General features: G+C 32.0%; 1 non-coding gene across 1 annotated transcript; it reads left to right on the top strand.

The window, feature by feature from the left end:
• Nucleotides 1–2,395: 2,395 nt before the first annotated feature.
• Nucleotides 2,396–2,469, top strand: Trnav-cac (transfer RNA valine (anticodon CAC)). The gene has a single exon. It is a non-coding gene; the product is annotated as a tRNA-Val (tRNA).
• Nucleotides 2,470–9,616: the final 7,147 nt, after the last annotated feature.

Consider the following 9,616-nt stretch of genomic DNA (forward strand, 5'->3'; position numbering starts at 1 on the left):
TCAGAATTAATAATATTGCAACATGGCTACACTCCAAAAAGCCATATTGACTTATAATTCAGTCTCCATCAAAATACATTCCTTACAGACTAGAAGAATCAGTCCTTAGATTCATTTGGAAGAATAAGAGACATATAACAGCCAAAACAATTCTGAACAAGGAAGTGATGCAGAAGGCATCACAATACCTGATCTCAAATTATACTGCTGAGCTATATGAACAAAAACTATGTAATACTGCCATCAAATTTGACCTTAATACCAATGGAATAGAATATAAGACATCAAGATCAACTCAAATACATGGTGTTATCTGATATTTGATAAAGGTACCAAAATATATATGTTAGAGAAAGAAAAACTTTTTAACAAATGGTACTGGTAAAGCTGGATATTTGTAAGTAAAAGAGTGAAATAAGATCCCTAGAAATTCTGAACAAAATTCAAATCAAAATGTATCAAAAACTTAGGAATTATAGCAGAAACCATGCAACTGTTAGAAGAAAAGATAGGTTCAACACTCTCATCATATAGGTACAGGCACTCTCAACATGACACCTAAAACTCAAAAAATAAAATCAAGACTCAAAAATTCATATGCCATAAAATTAAAAAGGTTCTGCCCAATAAAGGAAACAAGAGAGTAGAGGAAGAGCGTATAGAATGTGAAAAAAAATTTTGAAATTAATTATCCACAATATGTAAAGAATATAAAAATTCATTGCTAAGCCCCTCAAATAATCCAATTAATAAATGAGTCAAAACCCTAAATAGAAATTTCTCAAAAGAGTAAATTCAAATGGCCATCAAATATATGAGATAGTGTTCAACATCTCTAGTAATGAGGGAAGTACAAATCAAAACTACACTAAGATTTCACCTCATACAGTCAAAATCACAATTATTAAGAACCCAAACAATAATAAATGTTGGTAATAATGTGAGGAAAAAGGTACATTAATACATAGCAGGCATACCTCTAAATTAATACAACCACAGAAAACAATGTGGTGACTTCTCACAAAACTAGGAATGGAATCATATTATGACCCAGCTATCCCACTCCTCAGTATTTATCCAAAAGAACTAAAAACTGTAGTGATACAGCCAGTTCAATGTTTACAGCAGCTTAATTCACAGTAGCCAAATAATGGAATCAACACACATGCCCATCCACAGATAAATGGATCAAGAAAATATAATATATATACACAATGGAGTGTTACCCAACTATTAAGAATAATAAAATATGGCATTGCTGGTAAATGGATAGAAATAGGAAAAAAATCATAGTAGGTGAAATAAGCCAGACTCAGAAATTCAACAGTTGAATCTTTTCTCTCATTTGTGAAAGCTAAAGCAAAATAAAGGAAAAAAGACGGAAGAGATTGGCTATCATAAAGACATAAGGTAGATCAGAAGAGTAGAACATGGAGAATAAGAGAGAAAGAGACAGAGAAATAGAAAGGGTATAAATATGGAATTAATTTAACAATAGCATGTTATATACATATATAAATGTACTAAAAAGAATTTCACCTATATGTATACATAGAAAATACCAATTGAAAGTAAACAAATAAAGAAGTGAAAGGATGATCAATAGAGGAGAGGAGGGGAAACAGAGGAAGGGAGGAAAGTAGAAAAAGGAATGGAGATTGAAATCAAATTTCTTGCATACATCATTTTGTCAAAACAAACCCAGATACTATGTATAAGTAATAAAAATTTTAAAATATACAATAATGACTGCAAACAATAAACACTTCTTGGACATACCTAACTCATTTGCTGTTTTTTCCTCTAGAAGTGATTCAAATTATGCATTAATGGAAATAAACTCACAACACATATTCAAATCATTTTATGAAGAATTTCAACTTTAACAATAGTGAAAAATATTGTTCCTCACATTTGTATAATAGTGTAAATGTTCCTATGCATTAATAATAGAGAAAGAAAACACTTGGAGATAACATGTATTTTACCTTTATAAGATTTGTAACTTTACTGACATTTGTATATTATCACATATCAATACATTATAACCATAGTGTATAAATGTATCTCTTTGTCTGAAGATAGTAATATATTTAGCTTATAGTTGTGTATGATATCAAATATCAACATTAAGTACTACACTTTTTTTCATAATATGAAGTAGAAATCACAAATTCCGGTAAGTTACATAGATTCGTTCTACTGTATTTTGGGGAAAAAAATCAATCAATATTTTCAAAGATAAAACACCCATATGTGATATTGAACAGAGGTAATTATTTGGCCATATCTTTTCTACAGTTATCATATACAAAATTAGTTCTATATAACTTAAAAGATGCCAACCAAGTATTATAGTAGTACTGCCTTTATTTAGAAATAAGGTAAACAGGCTGGGGATATAGCTCAGTTTGGTAGAGTGCTTGCCTCACATGCACAAGGCCCTGGGTTCAATCCCCAGTACCACTTAAAAAAAAAAAAAAGAAAGAAGGTAAACATAATTTGTTAAAGTTTATAAAGAAATAACAGAGGGCTGGAATTGTGGCTCAGTAGTAGAGAACTTGTTTAGCATGCATGAGGCATTGGGTTTGATCTCAGGCACCACATAAAAATAAAACCAAATAAAATACAGGTATTGGTTCCATCTATAACTAAAATAATAAAAAAGAAAAAAAAAGAATTAGCAGACTTCAACTATTTAAAGCCAATTAAAAATACTGAATCTTAAAAAGAACAAATTCTTTGAGACTTGGCTTACAAATATGCAAGCCAGGTGCCTTAACTTGTATGGTCATTAATTTAGAAATTGAAGAAGGTTGATGGGGAATTAAGAAAAACACACACACATTAGGAGAGTAAAGTGGGATCAGGTAAGAAACTTAACTCTGAGAACAGTAACACAGAACTGACTCCACATATTTATTGTATAGATTTTTTTTATCAAAAGGTTATTTGTAAGAAAGTTTCTGCAAAGCAGTCTTGAAGCTCACAGAGCAGAAGAGACATTATGATTATCTTTCTATGTTCAGAATCCTCTCAGAGCCACTGTCTGCAATTCAAGTTTAAAACTGATTTCTCTGGGCATCTGCCCAGAGAGACCAAAAGTCAGCATGCCATAAAAAACTGGGAAATGTTAACCCTGTACTTTTACACAGGAGAATGTTAACCCTTTACGTATGTACAGGGGAAGCCCAGCCAGGCATCCAGCAACCACTAGGTAATCAGACACTTTGATTCACATCACTGCTCCCCACAGCCAGGGAACTGTAAAATAATACTGTAAGTTGTAAAAGAGGCATGAGCTGCAAACCTAGGATTCTATAGCAAGCAAAGCTATTCTTAGAAAAAAAAAATGAGGCTATATGACAAAATCAATATAAAAAAAATAGTGTATTACTCTATACAGAAAAATGAGGAGTTTATCTCAGATTTGCAAGATTAGTTCAACATTAAAAGAAGATGTGATCCAATAGATAAATAGGCTAAAAAGAAGAATTATATAAAACTACAGTTGGAGATGAAACTATATTTTCCACTTTTGCTGGCAGGTAGGATCTGTGAAAGTTGTAGGCCTCTGCTGTTGAAAAGATCCAGTTTAGTGATAGTAGCTAATCAAGGCAGGGGATGCCTGTTAGTGATAGTTGCAAGGGTTACATTTGGCATGTTGGATTCTTCTCCAATAATATTGAGTAGCATGTTGTGCTCTTAATGGCCAGCTATGCCCTCTGGTTTCTCAGCAGACCCCATCGGCTTATTTCCTATTTCTTCTTGTCTTATGAATCTGAAGAATGATATCCCCAGATGAGGAAGCATTAGTGTAAAAGAGTAGGATTTATTCAAGTGGGAAGAAAAGAGAGAACTCTCACAGGGTAAGAGTGAACCCAAGAGCTAGTTGTCACTTGATTGCTAGTCTAGGAGTTGATATAGCTTTTGGGTCAATACTATTGATTTAAATTTATGCCTATCAGGCTTTGGAAAAGTATTCATGTTATTGATCAAAATTTATGCTAATAAGGTTTTGGAAAATATCAATGCTGTTAGTTAGTCCTTGAGTAATTTTGATAAAAGCTTCATTGGATTCTGACCCCACATCCATTTTCCCACCTCTTATTGCTTATCAGGTCAGAGGATGGCTTACCTAGGCCCTGGGTTGCTGCACCCCAGTTCCTCCAACTTGGCAGCCTCTGCATGGTTATGGGCTGTGGCAGGTGCTTGCTGCTCACACTCCAGTCCAGTTAGTCAGTCCCTCCACTGATGCTTCTTGTGGGGATTGGGGAACATGGCAGCCAGGGAGCTAAGTTGAACAAAAAAAAAAAAAAAAGATTTGAATTCCACACAAATTTTATGTATAATTTAGAAGTAACATTTGACAAAATCCAGAATTTATTCAAGAGAAAATCTCTCAGCATACTACGAATAGTTAGAAAATCTTAAATTTGAAAAAAAAAACACCAATCCCCAATATCATTCTTATTATGAGAAATTGGAAGGTTTCCCACTAAGATCAGAAAAAAGATAAGAAACTCCCCTCTCACTACACCTTTATAGTATCATACTGAATACCTATCTAGTGCAGAAAAAACAAACACAATATTAGAAAACAATCAAACAAAAAAACAACAAATGTAATAAATTTGCACTGATTAGAAAAGAAGAAAGAAACTATTTACATGTGATTGGAAGTTTTCTTTAAATGCACAAAAATCTTGCTGAATTACAGATTGTAAAAAGATTTTAGAACATAAAGTTAATACAAAAAAATAATCAATTTTCTACATACCATCAAAGAAAAAGTGGAATTTTATGTTCAAATCTCATTATCATTCCCAAGAGTATATAAAAAAATTAAATATTTAGAGGTTAGATAAAATGAACCATATTTATATAAGTAAAGATACAAAACTTTGATCAAATAAAACATAAAGAAATGGAAACATATCCCATGTTCATGGATAAGAGGACTCATACTGTCAAATGTTAGTTTCCTCAAATTAATATACAAATTAAGTGCAATCTCATTCAAAAATCTCAGAAAGCTAGTCCTTGGATAATGGTCATGTCATTCTAAAGTTTATATATAGAGACAAAATACTTAGAATACCTAGTTCAATATTGAAAGATAAAAAGTTATATAACAGTTACACTACCTGACTTGTATTGTTCTAAAGTTACATTCTTCCAGGAAAGTAAAAGCAAAGGAAAATAGAAAAAGAGAACAGAATAGAAACTTGGAAATAAACTCACACATAGTCAGCTAATATTTAACAAAGGAACAGAAGCAATACAACAGAATGAACATCTTTTAAACAAATAGTACTGAACAGCTGGACATCAACATGCCAATATATAAATGTGAACATAATCCTTACACCATTAAGAAAAATTAATTCAAAATAGGTCATATACTTAAATGTATAGTGAAAAATTGTTAAACTTTTATGAAGTAACACATAAGAAAATCTAGGGCACAGCAATGACATTTTAGATAAGAACATCAAATGCATGATTCATAAAAAAAAGAACTGATATAACAGAATTTAATAAAATAAAATCTTCTGCTCTGGGAAAGAGCATAACATCAAGAGAATGATTTTAAAAAAGGCAGTATTCGGAGAGAATACTTGAAAAAGACAAATCACACAAGGAACTGTTACCCCAAATATACAGAGAAAATGCAAACCTAAACAATAGGATACTCATCAGCCCAATTTAAAAATAAGCAACAGAACTTAACACTTCACAGGCACTTCACCACAGAAAATATGCACTTGATAAGTAACCACATGAAAATAGGCTTCACATCATGCATCAACAAGTAAATTAAATCAATGACAAAACGTTTGTGCACACTGTTAGAATTGACAAAATCCAGAACACATTGAATTCTGGCAAGTATATAAAGTAACAGAAACTCTCATTCATTGCTGGTGAGAATAGAAAACAATACCGAAACTTTTATAGCAGTTTATAACAAAACTAAATATACTACTGCAATCACATTTTCTTATGTGTCCAAAGGAGTTGTAAACTTATTCTCACACAAAAGCTACATGGTGAAACTCATAAGTGAATGGATACAGAAATTGTTATATCAGACAATATAACATTATTCAATACTAAGAATAAATGAGGAATCACATGCCAGAAACTTAAATGAGTGCCATTAAATGAACTAAGGCAATCTGGAAAGGCAGGCTAGTGAATACATGATTCCAAGTGTATGCTATTTTAGAAAAGGTAAAACTATGAGTAGAATGAAATGGTCTCAATTTCTAGGAGATAGAGGACAGAAGACATAAAAAGGCAGATTAGAGAGAATGTTTATGGTAGTAAAATCACTCAGTATGATATACATTCTGTATGTACTCTATCATACAGAATGGATATATTTATCCACAATAGTGGATAAGGACTATTAAGATGGCCATTATATATTTGTGCAAAATTTAAAGAACATTCTATTGTAGCATATTCACATTTTTCTCAGTAGCTCTCCATATGCATAGTTTTGCTTTCTAAAGTTTCTATTACTAAATGTGTTGTTGTAGTCCAAAATATTAAATGAAACAATTCCAATTTTTTTTAAAAAATCATGTTTTAAATTGTACACTGTTCTGAGTATCTTAATAAAATCTTATATCATCATTCTCCATCCTTCCTTCCCAAGATAATAATTATCCCTTTGACCACTGTATTCAAGCTGTATGTGCTATCTGCCCACTAGTCACTTTTTAGCTGTCTCAGTATCATATGAACTATTGCATTATCAGTGTACTTTAATACGGAGCTTGATACTATCTGCAGTTTCAGCTATCCACTGAGTGTCTTAGAACACACCCACATGGGTTAAGGGAGGACCACTGCATTAGAATGTGGGTAGTGCATATCTTGAGGGTGAGGGGTATTATCTGTGCTACCATGTCATAATGTAGAGATTTATCTATATTTCAGTACTATAATACAGTATAAACCAATGTTACTTTTTTATTTTTTCAATAATGTTAGAAACTTAGGCAAATTTAAATCAACTCCCTGTTTCCATTCTTTTATATATCAATATTTTGCATTTTATGTCTCTCCTGGACCTTGCCAGTATGTTTGTTTTTGTTTGCTCTTTGACTTCCCAGTTCCCAGACCATGAGCTAAATAAACTTGTAAATTTGTCTGTGGTGTTCAGTTATAAAAATAGAAAGCAGAACCAAACGGATTCCTCATGTGTACATTTTAAAAGCAGGAAATTGTATTATAAAACCAGAAAGTTGTTTTCCATGCCTAGAAGCGCCATCTTGGGATTGAAGGGGTTTAAGAAAGGGGAAATGTAATATTCTTTGTTAGATGTATACTGCATTTGGTGTACAAGACATGGGATTTCTTTCTTTCTTTCTTTCTTTTTTCTTTCTTTCTTTCTCTCTCTCTCTCTCTCTCTCTCTCTCTCTCTATCTCTATCTCTCTCTCTCTCCTCTCTCTCTCTCTCTCTCTCTCTCTCTCTCTCTCTCTCTCTCTCTCTCTTTCTTCTCTCTCTCTTTCTTTCTTCCTTTGTTTGTTTATACCAGAGATTGAACCCACAGACATTTAACCACTGTGCCACATCCCCAGGTCTTTTTAATCATATTTTATCTAGAGAGAGGGTCTCACTGAGTTGCTTAGGGCCTCACTAAGTTGATGAAGCTTGCTTTGAACTTTCAATCCTCCTGCCTCATCCTCCTGAGCCACTGGGATTATAGGTGTGTGCCACCATGCCCAGCTAAGACATAAAATTTCTTGATCTATGTGCTAGGAATAAGACTTTGTTTATTTTTTGAAAATCCTGGAAACTAAAGATTTGAAGTTTGTGAATATTCCATGTGTTTGCTGATTCTTAATGCAAGAGTTTCTTAAAAATGTAATGCTATGTTATTGTTTTCAAATAATTATTTTAATTAATGATGTTTTAATGAATAAAAAACTTAAAATATATCAAAAATAAAATTAATATCATGTAAAATATATTGTGTAAACATTAATTGTTAAGAAAAGCATGGTTTAGGTAAATACATATTCAAGAAAAATTTGAAAGTATACCATGGCTTATAAACATCATTAATAAAGCTGTGTATGACAAACTGGAAATTTTTCTAACAGTTGGTGACATTAGCATGAATAAAGTTTATAGTCTAAGTCAAATGAAAATGCCTCTGATGAATATAGAATTTTAACTCATAAAACCTACACAAGAACTTTAATTAAAAGTATGACTTTGAAGATAATCTAAATAAGATAATGAAGTACACATCTTAAAATGTGTTTAGCAGAACTTTAAAAAATTGAATTTTTTGTACTTACTGAAATTGCATTCACGTTTATAAACATGTCTTTAAATAATATTCGACAATAAATTCCTCCAAATAAGCAGGAAAGGGAGGCATTTAAAAAACACTTGAATATTATTTTATCCAAATTCCTCAATATTTACCATTCTTGAATTAAGTGTTAGTTATAATCTTGTGACAGAATGCTTGAAAGAAATTTGAAAAATTAAGTAATCAGTAAATCTATATACCTTACAGTTAAAATGTATACTTACATTGTTTGACATGTTAGTAAAAGAGGGTTTCATAATATTAATTTAATTTATGCTATATTTCTTTTAAAATTTGAGTTAGATATATATAACAATAGAATGCATTTGATTCATTGTACACAATTGCAGCACAATTTTACATTTCTATAGTTGTACACAATGTAGCATTTCACCATATGTGCAGTCATACATGTACCTAGGATAATGATGTCGATCTCATTTCACCATCTTTTGTACCCCCATCCCCATCCCCAACCCTCCCACCCCTTTGCCCTATCAAATTTCCTTCATTTTTCCCATGTTCCCCCGAAGATGGATCAGCATCCACTTATCAGAGAGAACATTCTGCCTTTGGTTTTTGGGGGCTGGCTAATTTCACTTAGCATGATATTCTCCAATTCCATCTATTTACCTCCAAATTTTATAATTTTATTCTCTTTTAATACTGAGGAATATTCCATTGTGTATATATACCACAGTTTCTTTATTCATTCATCTATTGAAGGGCATCTAGATTGCTTTCACAGCTTAGCCATTATGAATTGAGCTGCTACAAACATTTATGTGCTGTGTTACTATAATATGCTGATTTTAAAACCTTTGGTATAGACGGAGGATTTGGCACACATGTGTCAAATAGAGCACTTATCTCCAGGATATATAAAGAACTAAAAAAACTTAATACAAAAAAACAAACCACGCAATCAAAAATGAGCTAAGGAGCTGAACAGACACTTCTCAGAAGATATATATTTGATCAACAAATATATAAAAAATGTTCAATATCTCTAGAAGTTAAAGAAATGCAAATCAAAACTACTGTAAGATTTCATCTCATGCCAATCAGAATGGCAGTTATCAAGAATACAGACAATAAATGTTGGCAAGAATGTGGGGGGAAAGGCACATTCATACATTGCAGGTAAGACTGCAAATTGGTACAGCAAATCTTGAAAGCAATATGGAGATTCCTTAGAAAACTTGTAATAAATCAATAAATGGGATGGATTCCAACTAAAAAGCTTCTTCTCAGCAAAAGAAACAATCGGTGACATG

Source organism: Urocitellus parryii, chromosome 10, assembly GCF_045843805.1.
Source record: "Urocitellus parryii isolate mUroPar1 chromosome 10, mUroPar1.hap1, whole genome shotgun sequence".
NCBI lineage: Eukaryota > Metazoa > Chordata > Mammalia > Rodentia > Sciuridae > Urocitellus > Urocitellus parryii.